Here is a 19,544-nt window from a genome sequence, read left to right on the forward strand (position 1 = left end):
GGTGCCGCTGGAAGGCAGATGGGCAGGTGATGCCCCGCCCGCTCCGCCTGCCCGTGGCACCCCGTGAGCAGAGGTCCAGGAGCCGGGCCGCCCTCCATCCCCCGGGGCTCCACCCGCGGGACCCAAGTGCTGCAAAAATCACATGTGCACATATTTGCCCTGTGGCTTTTCTGTGCAAAGGGCACAGAGCACAGGTGATCCAAGGTTTGGATCTGACCGTGAAGGGCCCCCAGGGGTGAGTGCAGCTCCCAGGACCTCACTTTCCTGGTCTGCAAAACTCAGCGGTTGCCGAGGAAAGCTTTACAAGTAAACATTATAAAAAAATAACCATTCTTCAAAGAGAGTATGCTAAGGTGCAAATAGCTAAGGAATTTTTGGACCCTTCAGATTCAAGGTGGCTACCTCCTCACACAAGGAAACCAGCTTTGGCTTCCTTTAGTGGCTCAGACTGGAAGCAGCATCGGATGCCAGCATTGGTCTGGAAGTTTCCTCTTCCGCCAAAATTGTGCTTGTCTGAGCTCTCTTAGACTCCGCGCCCTCAAGGCCATTGGGAGGTGGGAGGAATGGGGAACCTGGGATTACCTGGAGACTTCCAACAGCCCAGGGACCTGATCGGCTTTCTCACCTGAATGGTCACACCCACAGGAAGGCAGCACAAAACAGCACCTGTGGAAAAATCAGACCTGCAATAAATAGGCAAAAGGCAGAGTCAGGACACGGGGGAGTGTCCGGTTCAGCTTTGAGCAGCTCTTGCTGGGATAACTACGTAAGGACCAAGGCTGATCACTTAAGAAGAGCCTTGCCCCAGACGCAAGCTGGAGGAGCAAGTGGGACACGACCCACAGGGAAGCCACTAAGGCAGGAAAACCCCAGCTGCCCCCACATCTGGCTCCAACCGGCAGTGCCTCCCAGGACTGCCCAGTACCAGGCAGTAAGGTCAGAATCCCCGAGAAGAAGCTTGGGGTTCCAGCCAGGGTCAGGTCTCCTAGTCTTCAGTGGACAGAGAGATGTCTCTGACAGTGGTCATTGCCGCACAGCCAGCGTGGTCTTGAGGGGACGGAGTGCTGGAGAGGCACACAGCCCAGGTGGGGCAGGGGAGAGGGCAGGGGAAAGCACGGAGTGCCCCCCTCCCCCGCCCTCTGCATGGGTCAGAGCGGCCAAGGGAGAACAGCAGGCCACGGTGGACAGGCCTCGGTCCATGGCATGCGCAGACGGATCCTACCCAAGCGGGCACCCAAAGACGAGGTCATAGGGAGTGTGGGGAGGTGGCAGGAGGGCCTGAAGGACCCCTACCTCGGTGGGGTGCTGGAGGCAGAGGGGAATGGCCATTTGGGCCAGAGAGATCCAGCCTCACATCTAAGTGATCCTTACCAAAGCCAGGCAGGGCCACGCGCCGCGTGCCCGGCCCCACCGAGCCGCTGTCCTCTGAAGCACAGAGACGGAAAACACGAGAGGGGCGCTGTGACTTACCTCCGCCCAGGAGAGAGGGAGCTACAGAGGGGCTGTGGCCGTCGGGGCTTTTATAGGCCCCCCTGCAACCCCACTGGCTCATTCCTTCTCTATATTTGGAAAGAGAGTGACCGACACCACAAGCTGAGAAGCAGCTCCTTCCTCACGTTTTTTGGTCGTTGCCAAGGGAAAGGTATATATAGAAATGAGCAGGGTCTGTAACCATTTTCCAGCTGTAGAAGTGGGAAGTTTGAGATGCCTTTCTCTGGACTTGGGGCTGGCACGGCCTCATTTGCCGTGCTGGGAGCAGCTGTCTGGCTGCCGAGGGCCTGATCCTGCGGGCGGCTGGGGCTTCGCAGTCAGTGCGAGTCCGGCCGCGGGCACAGAGCTCGGTCCGTCCCGCACACGGCACTGTGGATGCAACCCAGGAGGAAAGGCTAAAATCTCCTGGGGATGGTGAGCAAGACTGTTGTCCCAACACAGGGTTGTGTGCGTGTACAACTATGCCAGGAACAATAGCAACAACAACAACACTGATAATAGTAACACCTCCTCCTGCTCCCCGTTTACTGTGTAACTTTCTGTCTTACTAGTGTCATTATTAACTTAATCCTTCTTGAAGCCCCGGGAGGACCAACAAGTGCACGACTGCCAGGGAGCTATTCCGGCAGCCAGAGTTCTCCGCGACAGCTGCGTGAGGGCCGGCTGTGTTAAGATGTATTACCAATCGGGGAGGACCAGCTGCCGGCCCGGGTGGGGGGCCGGGGGGAGCGCTGGGGCGCGCAGGGGGAGCCCGCAGGGGGCTGTCTGACACCTGTGGCTGTTTTCCAAAGACTGGAAACATAAAACCTCAAGACCAGAGTAACGGTAGATTTGAAGCTTTCGCCCATTCTCGTTCGACTTTTTTGTTTGCCCCCCACTTTTTTCCTTGGCCACACCCTTGGGAGGGTGGCCGGGTGGGCATCCTGTGATTAACTGTAGCTAGAACTGTGGGTCAGCGTTCCCACTCGAGAACAGGAGCTGCGCCCTGATGACCCTCCCATCCCAAGCGCAGGCAAGGAGGCTGCACAGAGAGGCGTGGGGCAGGGAAGGGGGAGCGGGGCCGCAGTCCCCGGATGGAGGGACACTGATGAAACACCCTCTGGATGCTGGTCCCTGCGTGGGGCACTTCGAGAAGATACAAAGGAAATGAAGGGTAGCCTTACTCTGAATAGTATACACTCTAAATGATGAATCAGTTGTGTTCAAAATTTAGGCAATTTCAGATCGTAGTAACACATTTGTGAGCGACTACTGGGGCAGAAAGTTGCTACCCTGCCGGCATGCCCCTCCAGCCTGCTGGGATGGCTGTGTTTCCCTGCCCCTTCCTTTTTTTTTCCTTAAAGATTTTATTTATTTATTTATTTGAGAGAGAGAGTGAGCAAGAGAGAGAGAACACAAGCAGGGGGAGCGGCAGGCAGAGGGAGAAGCGACTTCCTGCTGAGCAGGGAGCCCAACTGGGATTCCATCCCAGGACCCCGGGATCATGACCTGAGCCGAAGGCAGATGTTTCACTGACTGAGCCCTCCAGGCGCCCCTTTCCCTGCCCCTTCTCTTCCAGTTTGGACTAGGACGCCCTCCTCATGCAGGGAAAGAGCACTGGTGCTCCTGGTCTCTGTCCGTGCCCCAAAATACAGTGGTCTCCCTGCAGCCTGTCCTGTCTGCTCGTCAGTCCAAACCGCTATGCTGTCGGCTGGCCATCTCTGGAGGCCTGGTTAGGATCGTGTCCCCTGGGAACAGGGGTGTTAGCAAGGCCCAGGGGCCGAGCCGCAGTGAGAGGGTCGTGGGTAGGCAGGGCAGGCCATGCTGGGGGTGGGTCCTTGTCCTTCCTTCTCAAACACCGAGACTGGCTGGGAGGGACTATGTGGGACTTTGGGGTTTCCGTTTTTTAGTCACCCGTGTACCCATCTCTCTGTCCAACCATATCCATACCCAGGAAATGGAGGGGACATAGTCAGTACAGGATTCCTCTGAGTGCCTTGTAAAAGAGCACTTGTCACACGGCTGCGTTTGGCACCAGCTTGGAAATGTCATCGGTCTCCGACCCCAGCTTTTCCAGAATCACCAGCCTCTCTCCCTTCTCTCCATCACGTTCGTGGTCGTAGGATCTGAAGTGTCACCCGAACGGTTGCACAGGCCATTTGCTAACTAAGCTCTGTCTGCATGTGAGGACATGGAAGGAGGGGCCTGGGGCTCACCCAAGGCCGGAAGGGAGAGGATCCAAGGTGGGGAAGGACTCCGCTCTCCAGAAGAAACGCCCAGGAAGACAGAAGAAGGGACAAGAACAACCTCCAGCGCAGAAAACAGCTTAAAAACTAGACATCAGGAATCCAAAGATCTGGTCCTCTGGTTTCAACGTGTTTTCAGGAGAGGGAAGAACCCCTTGTAAATCGCTTGGGGGGCGGGGCTTTGGCCTCCTCGGAGCCTCCATGTTCCCGCCTGTAAAATGGGGACGAGGCACCTGCCTCCCAGCCTACATGTGTGCATTCAGCGGGATCTTAAAGTGTCAGACACACCGTGCTAGGCTCCGTGTAGGGCACATCGTGGACGTTTAAATCTCCTGTGTCTGAAGCCTTGCCTGTGTCACAGTGTAGCATGACTGGTTTTCTTGATGCCCTGGACTAAATTACAGCGACTGTCTGTTTACTGAGATGAAGAGGGGGGAAAGGACACACATAATAGGAGTATTTTATTTTATTTATTTTATTTTTTTATTTTTTTAAAGATTTTATTTATTTGTTTGACAGAGAGAGACACAGCGAGAGAGGGAACACAAGCAGGGGGAGTGGGAGAGGGAGAAGCAGGCTTCCCGCGGAGCAGGGAGCCCAATGCGGGGCTCGATCCCAGGACCCTGGGATCATGACCTGAGCCGAAGGCAGACGCTTAACGACTGAGCCACCCAGGCGCCCCTAATATGAGTATTTTAAAGAGATGTCCAAAGAGAGAGAAACCTTAAAGGAGACAACCTCTTACCATGTGAAGGGGCTAAGCTAACGCTCTGCTGGTGTGGAATCTGTCCTCCAATCGGGCGGGGGGGCGGGGAACAGATGACTTATCAGTATATTATTAGCTGCCTTTTTGGGAACAGGGGGCACCCTTGTTCCTTCAGCCCTTGCCTGGCTAGAGTTAATCCCCACAGCGGGGCACAGAGCTGCCTTTATTCCTGGATGAGTTGGAGACAAAACCATAGGGTGTCTCAAGAATGCTCTCTGACTGGGGAGGCAGTAAAGGAGAGCGGCCGACTCCCCTCCCCAGAGCCCGGCCGCTCCCTCCCGAGCTGCTCCCCTCTGTTGCTGTCTCCAGCTTCACGGTGGCACTGGCGGGCTGCTCTCTGCCAGAGCATGAGGTCAGCGTTGAGAGCAGATGCCTCCTAGATCAAGGACCTTCTCCGTGTCCCGCTGTGAGGGGGATTAGGTGTCACTCGAAGCAAGGCACTTGGTTATGCTGAGCCAAGACCGCTCCTGGCACTGGGGCGGAGGGTGGGGGTCCTGTGACAGTGCCGGGAACCCCAGGTAGAACTTCAAGCAGAGAGGGCCCATAGCTGTCCTTTAGTCCAACAGACACCCACTTTTCCCAACTTTCTGTTACGGAAAAACTGCAAACGTACAGCTAAGTTCAAATTTCCTAGTAAAGGAACAGGCAGGACCACAATGCTGCTGGGTTTGAGGTCAAAGCCGTGCTGTGTATGAACCACCTCACTGTGCGCGTGGGAGGAGCTCAGGGAATGGACGGGTCAGGAACGAGGACGTGAGCCAGGAGTTTGTGAAGTCACCCAGAGCAAACTGCTTGAAAATGTCAAACCTGAATCCCTAAGGGAAAGCGGGAGCAGGTGCTAAAAGCTGAGCAGGTGAGGCGCTCCCCCCCCCCCCCACTGAAAGCCTTAGGAGAGGACCCACAGAGCTGAGCGAGGGCAGGATTGGCAGAGAGGGGGTGAGTCCTGTACCTGAGGTGGGGTGGCCGTGCTGCTGTCCCAGCCTGCTTTAGATGCAGGTGATTGATGGGCCCTTGTGCTTAGGAGCATGGAGCATGACTGAAGCCGGGAAGAATGCCTCGAGCTTGAGCTGGTCGGGAGAAGATGGGCATTCCAAGGGAAGGCACAGGCATGGCCCAGGGCCTTGCCAGGGGATCTGGGGACAGGAATGAACAGTAACACACGGGTCAGAACAACACCATAGAGAAGGAAGCAAGTACACCGGTCCCCGGGCTGCATGCGGGGCCTGGAAGGAAAAGGTCAGAGTTACCGGTGGGAGGACAAGGAGGACGAATGGCAGAGAACAGAGAATCTGGAAGAAAGGTGGCCAGTTTGGGCCGTGGTAGTTGGTTAAGATTTAAAGCATAACCTTTTTTTTTTTTTTTTTAAAGATTTTATTTATTTATTTAGAGCATGGGGGGCAGGGGCAGAGAGAGAATCTGAAGCAGACTCTGCGCTGAGGGGCTTGATCTTACGACCCTGAGATCATGAGCTGAGCCGAAATCAAGAGTCAGATGCTCAACTTCCTGAGATATCCAGGCACCCTAAAGCATAACCTTTAAATAGAAGGATAACAGTGAATTTTCATTTTGAATTGGAGTTTTCAAATTTAACTATACTTTAGAGTCACCCAAGGAGCTGTTAAAAAAAAAAAACAACAAAAAAACCTCTGCATAACCAATTGAAGACATGACCTCATATTGCAGAAGAGACTCCATGGCAACAAATAAGAGAAAATGCCGAAGCGTAAACTTAACAAGATATGTGCCAAAGCCTTGCTGTAATACGGAAAGACACAAAAGTAGATTTTCCTTGCTACTGGATAGGATGAGTCAACATCACAAAGACACTGATTATGTGCACATTAATATATAAATCCAGGGCAATCCCAATACAAATACCAATTTTTTTTTTTTCTGGAGCTAGGTAGTTAATTCTAGATTTCATGTATGCATAACCCTGAGAAGAGACGTCACAGGCAGGACATTCTACCAGATACTAAAACATACACTGTGAAGTCTACATATTGAAGACTGTCATCTTGGTGCTTGAAGAGGCAGACGGACCAAAGGAACATAGTAGAAAGGTCAGAGAAAGGCCCAGATATATATATGAAAATGTGGTTTAGGATGAAGGCGGCATCTCAAGTCAGTGGAGCAAAGATGGGGTCTCTAATAATAGTGTTGGAGGCCATTTGGGAAAAGATACATCCGGATCTCATCTTACCCACCAGATGAAGTAACAGATGTATGAGGTCCAAATGTAAAAATGAAACAAGCACCACGAAATCACAGGCGAAAATCCTTTACGGTCCAGGAATGGGAAAGGCCTACCATGCCTCAGGATTCAGAGTGGTAAAATAAAAAAAATATAGAGATTCAGCATCATAGTGGTTAAAGCTTGGTGAGTCAAAAGACAAAAAGTTATTCACTGGAGGAAGGTTAATAAATGCCTATTGAGGGCCCCAGATTTATACAATGAAAAAAAAAAGACAAAAAATTAACAGAGTCAAAAGAAAAATGTCAAATAAATAATTAAAAAAAAGACAAAAAAGACAAATGACAAACTGGAAGAAAATTTTTACAATTTAAATCGTGAAGGGCCGATCTTAATATATAAATTCTTAAAATTTGGGAAGAAAAGAAATTTTAAAACAACCCTCAGAAACAAATGGCAAACACACAAGCAGGCAATTCACAGAAAAAAATAAGCAGGTGGCATTTAAAGATAGGAAAAAACATCTGTCTGTAGTTTATATGAAAACTGCACTTTCTTACCAGTGAGGGTGGAGAAAATCCAAATGCTGGGCAACAGATTCCCTTGATGAGCTGGAACACGCACTCTCGTGCTTTTCTGGTGGGTGGAAAAGTGTGCACCTGCCATGAAGGAGAATTTCCAAAGATCCGCAACATTAAATATGCAGGTTCCCTTTGGCCCAGCAGAACCCCTTCTAGGAATCCACCCCGAAGATAGAAGTCCACAAATAGTAAAATGTAAACGCCCGGTTATTTATTGTGGCACCATATATAACAGTAAACAATTGAAAGTACCCCAACGATTTATTGATAGGATGCTTACTGATTAAATTATGCTAAATCCACATGAGGGACTCTGTGGATCTCTGGTTCTGCAACCATAAAAACAAAACAAAACAAAACAAAAAAACTAGAAAGATCTCTATGAACTGCTAGGGAGTAATTTCCAGGATACATTTTAAGTGAAAAAAGAAAGGTCCAGAACAGTGTGTATAGAAAGGAGATAGAAGAATATCTATCCATATTTGCTCATTTTTGCAAAAGGAAACGTAAGAAGGATGAATCAGAAACTAATAAAAATGGCTACTATGGCGGGGCAATAGGAATCCAGACAGCTGTGCCTCCGAATATGGTTTTGACTTTTGAGCCATGTCAGTGGTTTATATATTCAAAAGTCAATCTCAATTAAAAAGGAAGGAAAAAAAGCAATTCCCAAAATTGAATACAAACAAAACAAATAAACCTCATGTATATAAAATTCATAGCATACCCACACCTGGAAAAATCTTAATTCCTGCCAATTCTGAAAAATACTCTGTACATTCTTCAGGAGATGTATTCAAAGCATGAAAAGAACTGCAAAGAAATTGGGAACTCTTCTCAGTAGGCTTCTTATTAGTTGTAATACTGGATTACAATTCAAAACAATTTATGTGTTTTTGGATAATGCAAATAACTAAATTATAAAATATTCATAAAATATTCACTTTATGAGAAACCAAGATTTCACTCTAAGGGGAAAAAAAAGGCACAAGTATAAAATAAAAGAAGGTGAGAAAAATCCAGTGATGTTAATTTGAATTGGACCTATTAGTATGAATCGATTGGAGTATCTGGAAGAATGATGACTTTATTTGAGTATCAGCAGACTGAGTAGGAAATAATCCTTGAGTCCTAAAGTAAGACAGGGTGGAGGGGTGGGAGTATTTTTTTTTTTTAAAGATTTTTATTTATTTATTTGACAGAGAGAGACACAGCGAGAGAGAGAGCACGAGCAGGGGGAGTGGGAGAGGGAGAAGCAGGCTTCCCGCGGAGCAGGGAGCCCGATGCGGGGCTCGAGCCCAGGACCCTGGGATCATGACCTGAGCTGAAGGCAGACGCTTAACGACTGAGCCACCCAGGCGCCCTAGGGGTGGGAGTATTGAAGAAGTGAGCTCTTCCTCTTCTTCACAGAAGAATACCACCAACAGACCTGACAGAATGAGAAGATGAGAAATAGCATCATTTTGCCATCTCCATTATAGCTGGTCCAAGCAAGGATCATTAATGCTACTAAAACCACTGGGTGAAGGAAGGATAGTCACTGCCCTACCCAGATGATGAAACGTAGCCACAAATCACATCCCGCTAGGACAACCTGGCGTCCTAACAAGAGGATCCAGGACGCACTATAAATACCCTCTACCAACCCGAATCTAATCAAGCCTCCAGACACCACGTCATGCCTTTCAGAAAGTAGAGAGAGGAACAGATGAGTGATGCCATGGAGAAGAAGCCATCAGTCAAATCCAGAATGCGTTACATTCCACAAGAAAAAAACAAACAAACTGGCCAAGATAGTTCAAAATGAGTCGATGTTATTTTCTTTTAAATCTGGTTTAGGTTAAAAGAGACCACAGAGATAGAACCAGATGCAGCACATGAACCTCGGTGAGATCCTAGATTGAAGAAAAGAAACGAAGGGAAAGGGGGAAGAAAGAACAATCTGGAACCATCTGGAAAGGCATTTTGTGGACAATCTGAGGAAATCTGAGCATAACCTGGATATTAGATATTAGATACGAAATTATTGTGAATTTTCTTAGGCGTTATACGGGAGGCTCCAGCCAGAAACAAGTCCTCCATGCCAGGGACCATCTCTCTGGCAGAATAATTCATTCTAGAAAAGCAGGTTCTGGGGTCCTCAGGAAACTGGGAGTGACAATGAGCAAAGAGTTCATTTAGAAACGAGGTAGCAACCAGACCTTATGGGAAAAGGTTCCCTTTGTCAAGATTGTTTTCTGATAATAAAATCAACATTCATACACATATTTAAATTTTATAGGAAATTATAAGGTAATGAAGGTAAATCGTAGTTTCCCCACTGAGACTAACAACCGCTAGTATTATATATTACTTCCAAATATTTTTATATGCCTATCCATATTTTTCCTTTCAAAATAAACAGGGAGATGTGTACCTATTTTTTAGTAAGCAGCATATGCTCCCTGTAGAATTCAAATGATATCATGCAAAAATGTATTTGCAATCAACTTTATTTTTACATGATGTTATTGTGGACATCCTTCTATGTCAGGAACTTTAGATTTATGGTATCATTTGTAATGGTGCCATACAATTGCATTATGTAGATGTACCATAATTAATTTAATAAATCCCACTTTTTAAGATATCATAGTGACGAGCATCCTTGATCCCGAAGGATCACATCTACTCACTCTCCAACCCCCGCCCACCTTCCCCACCACCTAAAGGTTATTTCCCTACATCTTTGCCAACTCTGGGCCTCAATTGCTCTAACTTGTGCCAGTTTTATAGGTGAAAAATGTAACTTCCTGATGTCTTAGCGTGTTTTTCTTCTACTATGAGTGAGGTTGGACCTCATATGCTTCTGGTCATTTGTAGTTCTTCTATAAATAGTCTTCATGTCCTTTGTCTTTTTCCTCTTGAGAGGTTAATATGCTTCTATTTTAAGAACTTTCATAAGTCAAAGATTTTGGTAATCTCTTGTGTATATTGCAAATGTTTCCCTCATTTGTTCCTTATCTCATCTGAGCCTCACAACATTCCCGGGGTGGCGGGGGGAGGGTAGGCAGAGCAGGTGGAATTATCCCCACTTAATTGATGTGGAAACTGTGACTCAGTGGGGAATATTTGGGTTTCCTTGCTCGGAGCCTGGCGTGCCAAGCTGTCCTGCTGCCCCAACAGGGTCCTGGTGGCACCCTTCAGGATTCTGGGAGGAATGACTTTTCTCCTATGCAAATCAAAACGTCTTAACTCTTTGCTCCTCGGTTTCCTCTTCTGTAAAGAGAAAAAAAAATGGAGTAGAATCAAAGGATCCCTTACATTTCTTTAGCGCTATCTTTTGCTTCTGTGATTTGAAGCACCAGAGAGATCCACTTGGATGAGGGCGTTGGCTGTATCCTCAAAGCATGTACGTGGCGTGCGGGAGGCAGCTGGGTTGTCTTTCTCCATCCACGTCCCAAGTGCCCGTGACGGTGTGTTACCAAGAGCGGTTCCTTCCTAGACACCCCCGGGCTGGAACTGGGAACATGACTCTGGCTGGGTCTCTCCCCATTCAAAAGCAACCCAAAACACAAGGCCACATTGATAAACTGCATTTCTGTGTCACGGCTGGAGGGTACTAGGTCAAGGTAGCTTACTCCCACCTCCCACGATCCCTGCAGACATCATTAGCGGATCATTAGCACGCACCATCTGAGCCCGGCCACAGCTTCAGAGTCCTTGGCATTGTCTCCTAGGAAGCAATGACTATTTGATTAAAATTGACATGGAGATGAACCACCTGTCTTCCTGAAAGTAGGATATTTTTCCTAAAGATCACTGTCTTATTACGAAATTAAAATATGTTTGTTTAGGGGGGTTTAGGAAATAAATCCTCAAAAATAAGAAACTGAAAATAATCCATAAGACCATCGTTGTTAATATCACTTTGGTATGTATTTTGGGGGTTTATACAAAAAATGAGATCAAGCTTTTGCCGCTTACTTATTCACTTAAAGTATATACTGGATGTCTTTCCGTATCATTCAACATTAATCAACGGCTCCCTTTCAATGGTCCATGGGGGTCCCCTTCAGAATGGACCATGGTTTATTTATCCCTGGAGCTGGGCACCTTATAGATCCCCTAGAGTTGGTCCCCTAGGTTGCTTTCTGTTATTTACACTTTCTATTATCTACCATTATAAAAACGTTGCAGTGACCAAATCTTTGTGCATTCTCTACGGTTCTTTCTGTGGATAAATGCATAGGTGGACGAGCAGGCTTGCCATAAAATGACAAATTGCTGTCCAGAGAGCCTGCCACACTTTATATCCCCCTAGTTCCATGGGAAGGTCCATTTCTCCATACCCTCACACTCAGCGAGTAACATTCTTCTTAGCATTTTGTCAGCCCGAAAGAAATTCCACTCCTTAAATTTGCATTGTTTGATCACTAGTAATGTTTTTTTTTTTTTTTGGTATGGCTATTCACTCTTTGATATTCTGCTTTCCTGAGCTGCCTGTTTATATCCCTTGCTCAGCTTTCCCTTGGGGTGTTATCTTCTATTTCCTTAGGGATCCGTAAACATTCCTTATATATTAGTGATGGTAACTCTTTGTTACATATGTTTCTGATCAAGCCTAACGTGTGAGTCGTGTTTACAAAAGCTTTCTCTACTGTCTTAGTCGGACTTTTTATCATCCAGAGAAAAGAGGTGGGATGGGGAGGGCAGGCACTGTAAGAAGAGGTGGAGATTCGGTCTAAAACGGGAAGCCCCAGGCACTCTAAAGCGCTGGTTTCCAAGGTCAGGAGCACACACAGCAGTGGGATGTGGGAAGAAGATTTTAGCCCCTCTACTTAGATGTATATACGTTTTAAATTTTTATAGGAAAATAGGGCAAACATACATAAGATATACAAACATGCACATGTGCAGTTTATAAAATAATAACAAATACCCATGTATATATCACCCAGGCTAAAAATTCCATTTATTTGCTATTTCAGCCTCTCATTTTTCTGGCTTTTTTTTTTTTTTTTCTCTAATGTGTTACATCTGGCAACCACTTGCCAGGTGTATTCATGCAGTAATATGTGTATATAATTTATAAATAATAAATGTGTATATATTAGAGGATGCTTGTCACATTTTTTATTTTAAAAAAAATTGCTACTCAGAAAGGTTGGAGAATGCCGCTCAAGGAAATCTCTCTTTTGGGGTTCCGGCTTGTCTCCGTCTGCCTGCTCCTGGCTCTGCCCACAGACTCCGTTTGCTTACTGCTGTGCATGCATTGTTTCCATGTGCACGTGGCTCGGTGGCTCAGGGCGACCACCTCTGGCCTGGCTGGGGACCGTCTTCACTGAAGCCTTGTGGTAGCTGCCACTGCCGACCAGCTCAGCGTTCCTCTGTTCACGTTCCTGAGGGAGGAGCTGAGTGGTCCAGCCTGTCGGTCCATGCCATTAGGTGCATGTGGGCAGGATGCACGCCATGACACCTGGGGGAAACCTACCCCCAGTAGGGTAACTATTCACACGTATTTCCTGCCAGTGCTTATACTATTTTTTATACCTAAATCCTTAATCTACCTACGTCCATTTGAATGGAGGATATAGAGTAACAATCTCCCTTTTCTCATTTCATTAAGTTCACTGAGTCCCAATACTGTTACAAATCTTCACCAATCCGATATATATACCACCTTTGTTAGAGAGTTTTACAAGACATGTCTCTGTTTCCATACTTCTGTTTGTGATTTGATCTGGTAAATGCTGTATACTCACTACAATTAAAAAAAAAAAAATTACGGCTCAGCAATATATTTTAATATTGGCAAGGCAAGTCCTTCCTCCTTGCTCTTATTTTTACTCCCTTCTTGTATTTACTTATATCTTTCCTATAACTATTTTTCACATTTATTTTTGCCAGCTTCATTTCTGAATCTTTTTGTTGAGCCCCCCAAAAATGCCATTGCAATTTTTTAAAGTAAGGTTTATTGAGACATATATAGGTGAGATGTATGTCATGTGTATACCCAAATTATACACTAAATGCCGGGCCCTGTTGAGAATGAAAGTTGATCCTTGTAGGCTCCGTGGCTCTGCTGTCTTCTGTAACTATGAGTCTTACCAGAGCCTGAGGTGGGGCCAGGAGACAGGCAGATTCAGTCTCTGCCAGTCCCACTTAATTACATCAGCTATTCTCATCAGCCCCGGGGCAGACTGGAGGGCAAATGGTCCTCAGTCTTGTTTCAATCCAAGGCTCCGAAAGGCCCGAGTGGAAATACTGCACTTAGCCCTGATAAGGCCTCCCAGGCTAACCAAACAGCATATCTCTTCGCTTTTTGCTGTAATTCTATCAACCAAGAAACCCTTGGCATCCTGCACGGAAGAGAAGTTCTGACAGGGAGTGATCTATGTCTTTAATAAAATTTGAAAAATGGAGCGGTCAGACCATTACCAGAAAATGGAATTTGTTTACTTGAGAGACACTTTCAAGTTATGTGTGCCTTGGCAGCAAAATTAATGATAAAGAAAGAGCTTCCTGGCGGGGGGTGGGGCGGGAAGATGAATTGCTTTATTATTTTTTACTTTCTGTCTTCCCTGTTGGGGAAAAGTTAGTAGGGCTCCGAAGTCAGTGTGCCACAGAGCGGGGGTTCTCAGACCTTAACGTGTGTAGGAATCACCTGGGGATCTTGTTAAAATGCAGATTCTGATTCAGGAAGTCTGGGGTGGAGCCCGAGACCCTGCGTTTCTAGAAAGCCCCCGGGGACGCGAGGCTGCCGGCCCCTGGGGCCACGCTTGGGCAGAAGGCTGGAGCGGAGGTTCTAGGACGGGTTTTGCTACACACTTGCAGACGAGCTCCCCGTCGGGTCCTTGCTCCCCTCCCCGAGGGGTCCGTGCCACAGCTGACCGCGGCGTGATGGCAGAACAGGCTCAAGGCCGCCCCCGAGACCTCGCCGCCTAGCAGATGAGGAGCTCAAGGCTCTTAGTGCAACTTCTTGAGACCGGGCAGCCCTCCCGCGGCTGCAGAATTGAGCTTGGCCCCTGGCCCTGGAGCCATCTTCAGTGGAAAACGGGTAACGACCGCCAACTGCAGACCCGCCCAAGAATCCCTCAGATGGCTCAAGTATAACGGCAGTGTCCCTGGGTTAGTCCCTAAAAAGGGACTTGACCGGCACGGGCATCATCAGGGCGGCCTCCCGCTTGACTGACACCGGCCAGCTGCAGCTCATGGGGACAGCCAGCGAGGAACATGCCTGCCACATGCCACATGCCTGCTCCCTCCTTCCGCTTGCTGCCCGCTGCGTCCTGGGCTCAGAGAGCCTCCGAAGCCTCTGAGCAAGCTTCTCTGCCTCTCTGCCAGCTGCCGGGGGGGGGGTGGGGGTGGGGGGAGGTGTGCAGTCACCGAGCTCCTTCCCGTACCTTTGGTGGCAGAAGAAGAAGGACACTGTGTGCGCGAGCACAGCGCGATGGCCCTGCCTGCCTGCCCAGGAGGGCCCAGCCCTGCTGACATGGCTTGTCTGGGTTTGCTGAAGCTCTCGGGGGGCTGGGGGGGGTGCTTCACCTTCCGTGTGGTCTCTGTTCAGTCCGCCGCCTACCTGGGTCAGCTAGCTAGCGGTCAGCTCGTGTCACCGTCCCTGCGACAGCAAATTGCTTCTCCGCATCACGGTTTTCTCTTGAGCCCACCTTCGCGGGAACTCTCTTTCCCTCCCTCCGTGTTTTATTTTATTTTTTATTTCTTTAAAGATTTTATTTATTTATTTGACAGAGAGAGATACAGCGAGAGAGGGAACACAAGCAGGGGGAGTGGCAGAGGGAGAAGCAGGCTTCCCGCGGAGCAGGGAGCCCGACGTGGGGCTCGATCCCAGGACCCTGGGATCATGACCTGAGCTGAAGGCAGACACTTAACGACTGAGCCACCCAGGCGCCCCTCCCTCCGTGTTTTAAAACTGCAGATCATGTGCAATCACCTGCCTACACCTTAAGTTTATAGCTTCATACATTTTATTTATTTTTTAGTTTTAAAATTATTATTGTTATGTTAATCACCATACATTACATCATTAGTTTTTGATGTAGTGTTCCATGATTCATTGTTTGTGCATAACACCCAGTGCTCCATGCAGAACGTGCCCTCCTCAATACCCATCACCAGGCTAACCCATCCCCCCACCCCCTCCCCTCTAGAACCCTCAGTTTGTTTCTCAGAGTCCATCATCTCTCATGGTTCGTCTCCCCCTCCGATTTCCCCCCTTCATTTTTTCCTTCCTGCTATCTTCTTTTTTTTTTTTAACATATAATGTATTATTTGTTTCAGAGGTACAGATCTGAGATTCAACAGTCTTGCACAATTCACAGCGCTCACCATAGCACAGACCCTCCCCAGTGTCTATCACCCAGCCCCCCATCCCTCCCACCCCCCACCACTCCAGCAACCCTCAGTTTGTTTCCTGAGATTAAGAATTCCTCGTATCAGTGAGGTCATATGATACATGTCTTTCTCTGATTGACTTATTTCGCTCAGCATAATACCCTCCAGTTCCATCCACGTCACTGCAAATGGCAAGATCTCATTCCTTTTGATGGCTGCATAATATTCCATTGTATATATATACCACATCTTCTTTATCCATTCATCTGTCGATGAAGTTTGGCTATTGTGGACATTGCTGTAGCTTCATACATTTTAGATGCGTATGTCATCACCGGGATCAAGCTGTCCCCTCGTGCTTTGCAATCAATAACCGCCCAGGTCCCAGTGATGACTGTCCACTAGTCTTCCCTGTTCTCACAGCGCCTCACTTCGTGCTCACAGTTATTCCTGTCGTACAAATGAAACAACTAAGATGGGGGGGTGTCTTTCTAATCTGGTCCAACCCAAATACCGCCACTCCTGAGTGGGAACGGTGTGGGGGCGGGCTTGCAGGGGCCGTGGCCCTTGAAACCCCTCGTGTCGTCCTGACGCTGAGTGCAGACATGGGCCCAGAGTCTCATGTGCCACACGGACAGAACACGCCTCCGCGATGAATGGTGTCATGGCTTCTTGCAGCAAAGGATCCAGCGGTAAACCTGAGCTTTCACTGATGGGGTATTGGCTACTATTAAACAAGAAACAAGACACACAGCTTGTTGTGAGGTGATGATGGGATTGTGACTTTGTTTTGCGAAGACAGAGCTGGTATCTTTCAGAGAGGCATACACGTGGGATTGGGGTGGGTGGGAGTGGGTGCAGGTGTAGATGAAACATTGGCCCCATAGCAATCATTATCGAAGCTTGGCGGTGGGCATATCAAGTTCACTAAACGATTCTACACTTTGATTAGGTTTTAAAATTTCCACAGTGAAAAGAAAAAAGAAAACTTTGCTTTCGATTAAGTGGCCAGCGATTTCTCCTGGAAGATACACAGGGTGTGTGACTTTTAAGACCTCCCATGAGGGGAGACATTAGCCTCCTGACTCCTCTCATGAACCAAAGCAGCAATCACAGCGGGCGCCCTGCGCGCATGGGTCAGGCCAGGCTCTTGCTCTCAGCCCTTCCCGGGCTCCCCCTACCCCCCGACGCTCACAGTAGAGCCAGAGTCCCGGCCCTGCCCAGCGTGTGACCCCCAGCCCCTTCCCCAGCGTCTCCGTCCCATCCTCCCTGACTCAGCAGGCTGCTGTGGCATTGGCCTCCTTGCTGCTCTTACTGGGGTCACGGCCCTGGTGCTGGAAGACCCCCCCACCCCCAAGACACTCACATGGCTCACTCACACGGTTTCAGATGGTCACCCCCAGAAGGACCCTCCCATGACCAATTAATGCCCGTCCTCCCCATCACTCCCCAGACCTTGGTTTCTTCATAGCACTTACTACTCTCTGATGCCATTGAACCTATTTGTTTATAGTCTGTCTGCCTCACTAAAGGTAAGGGGGCTTCATGGGGCCTCTGTGCCTTGAGCAAGAACCCCAGTGGGCTGCCGGCTCCTACCATATGACCATGCCCTGGTGTTCTGTGTCAAGACCCAATGCCCCAGGTTTCTGGTTCGAACTTTACGGTTTTTCCAAGAAACTTGTCTCTACATTCGAATGCCATTTAACCAAGCAGGTGTGAACGGTTCATGAAGGCAACATGACCCCATGGGCGTGGGGGGCCGAATGGGTGGGAGCCTGTCAGGAGTCAGCATCCCCCCAGGCGGGCTGAAGCGGAGGGAGGGCAGGAAGCACTTATAACCGAACCCACTTGTCCACACCATCTGTCAAGCCCCAAATCGGCACCCGCACCGAGACCAAAATAATGGCAGCCCTCACCTGCTAGGCATGTGCTGGTGTTCTGCATGACTTTGCGGGGGGATCCGCCCGGCGGCCCTGCTGGTAGTATTCCCAGGCCACGGGCAAGAGAAGAGGCTTGGAAGGGTTAACTTAGCTTGCATTGTATTTTTTTTTTTAAGATTTTATTTATTTATTTGACAGAGAGAGAGAGCGAGAGCACAAGCAGGGGGAGCAGCAAGCAGAGGGAGAAGCAGGCTCCGTGCTGAGCAGGGAGCCCTATGCGGGACTCGATCCCAGGACCCTGGGATCATGACCTGAGCCGAAGGCAGACGCTTGTGTGTGTGTGTGTGTGTGTGTGTGTGTGTACGTGCTCGTGAGATGGGGTCAGGGGAGCACTGAGAGGACAAGTGAAGATCGCCCTGAAAACTATTTTTTCTCTGGCTAATCCACCACAGAATCTTGGCAGGAATACTGGGCTAATTTCAATATTTACCAAACTCAATAATAAAACCAATATGCAATAATATAACAAAAAAATAACAATTACCAGTCATATAAAAACCGGTAACATCTGTGCGAGTCACAGCAGTAACACGTTTAGCTTCGAGTTTGTAACTTGAGCCCGACTGGACCCTTGGGGCTCTGGGAAGATGCCCACCCAACACTAAGCCGCAGGTGCTTGTCAGGGGGGCAGGGAGAGGTGGGGAAGAGGGGCTCGAGCCTGCAGTGTCCTGACTCACTTTATAAAGGGGTACACTCGTGAGTTTCTGGCATAAGAAGAGATTTTAACATGATGATTCAAGGGAAATGCATCCCAATATTGTTTCCTGGTATTGGAATAATGGTGATTTCAAAATTACTTCAACTTTTCTGTATATTCCAAATTTTCTTTACTGAAGATATAATGAAATTGTGGAAGAACCAATCACCTTTAAAATACCTTTTAAAAATGAATAGCAAATGATGACCTCCTAAGTTCTAGAGGTGTTAAGGAATAAAAATGTCTGCATGGGTGACTGCTCTTTTAAAGGTAGCTCTCTCTCACACACACATGCAGAGATTTAAATTGTACTATATGAAACATTTTTAAGAAAGATATTATTTGAGGGATCATGGATGATTTGAGAAGTTTGATTTTTTACTCACACATTTAAAAGCAATTAAGTATTTTAAAATACCTCAGTGCAGATACATTTTTGACTTCAAATCACCTTACTGGGTTCACATCAGCCTCCCAACTCATGGGTGTTTTACTGCAGATGGACCGAATGGGTGGTTCAGTGAGTCTCAGCGCCTAGACCTCAGGTGATGGGCCGCCTCGTGGACAGCCGGATGCATTAAATACTTCCCAGCCTCCTGCATGGGCCGGACTCTTAGAATTTTCAAATGAACAACGGCCGTTTCTAGAAATATTAACTCTATGAAGAGTCCAGCGCGAGCACTCTAAGTGACCCAGGTAAAGATCTACAAGTGATAGTTTGTTGTAAGGCAGCCTTGATTCTGATTTCCCCAAATTCATGATTGAAAGGCTACCTGCCCAGCACACAGCACCCCCAGGTTTGGTTAGATTCCAAGGGTCACTGTAAGCCACCCCCCTCCCCCAAGGCAGGGAACACACTGGGGCTTGACTGGACACGGGGACCCGAGTTCTAATCTAGGTTCAGAACCCAGGGACTGTCCCCTCATGAGTGAAAAGAGATTTGGACTTCATCTCCGAGGCCCCTTTCCCTGCTGCTAACATCCTGACTCTAAGCCTTTGAACTTGACACTGGAATGAAGGGGAAGTATGTTTCTTCAAGAGCTGCTGGTCCCTTTCTGGATCATGACACCAGCTCTAACCTGCAACAGCTGAGAATGAGGACTGTGTTTTATCGGGAGCAAGCCGTCGGCAAAGCGATCCGCACAAATGTTCCGGGGCTTAAAACAGACCCTCTTTTCTGATGTCTGGCATTTTAGATATTTAGTACCTTTTTTTCTTTTCTCTTTTTCTTTTTAAAGTAAGCTCCACACCCAGGGTGGAGCCCAATGTGGGGCTTGGACTCACAATCCTGAGATCAAGACCTGAGCTCAGATCAA

This window comes from Halichoerus grypus, chromosome 2, assembly GCF_964656455.1.
Source record: "Halichoerus grypus chromosome 2, mHalGry1.hap1.1, whole genome shotgun sequence".
NCBI lineage: Eukaryota > Metazoa > Chordata > Mammalia > Carnivora > Phocidae > Halichoerus > Halichoerus grypus.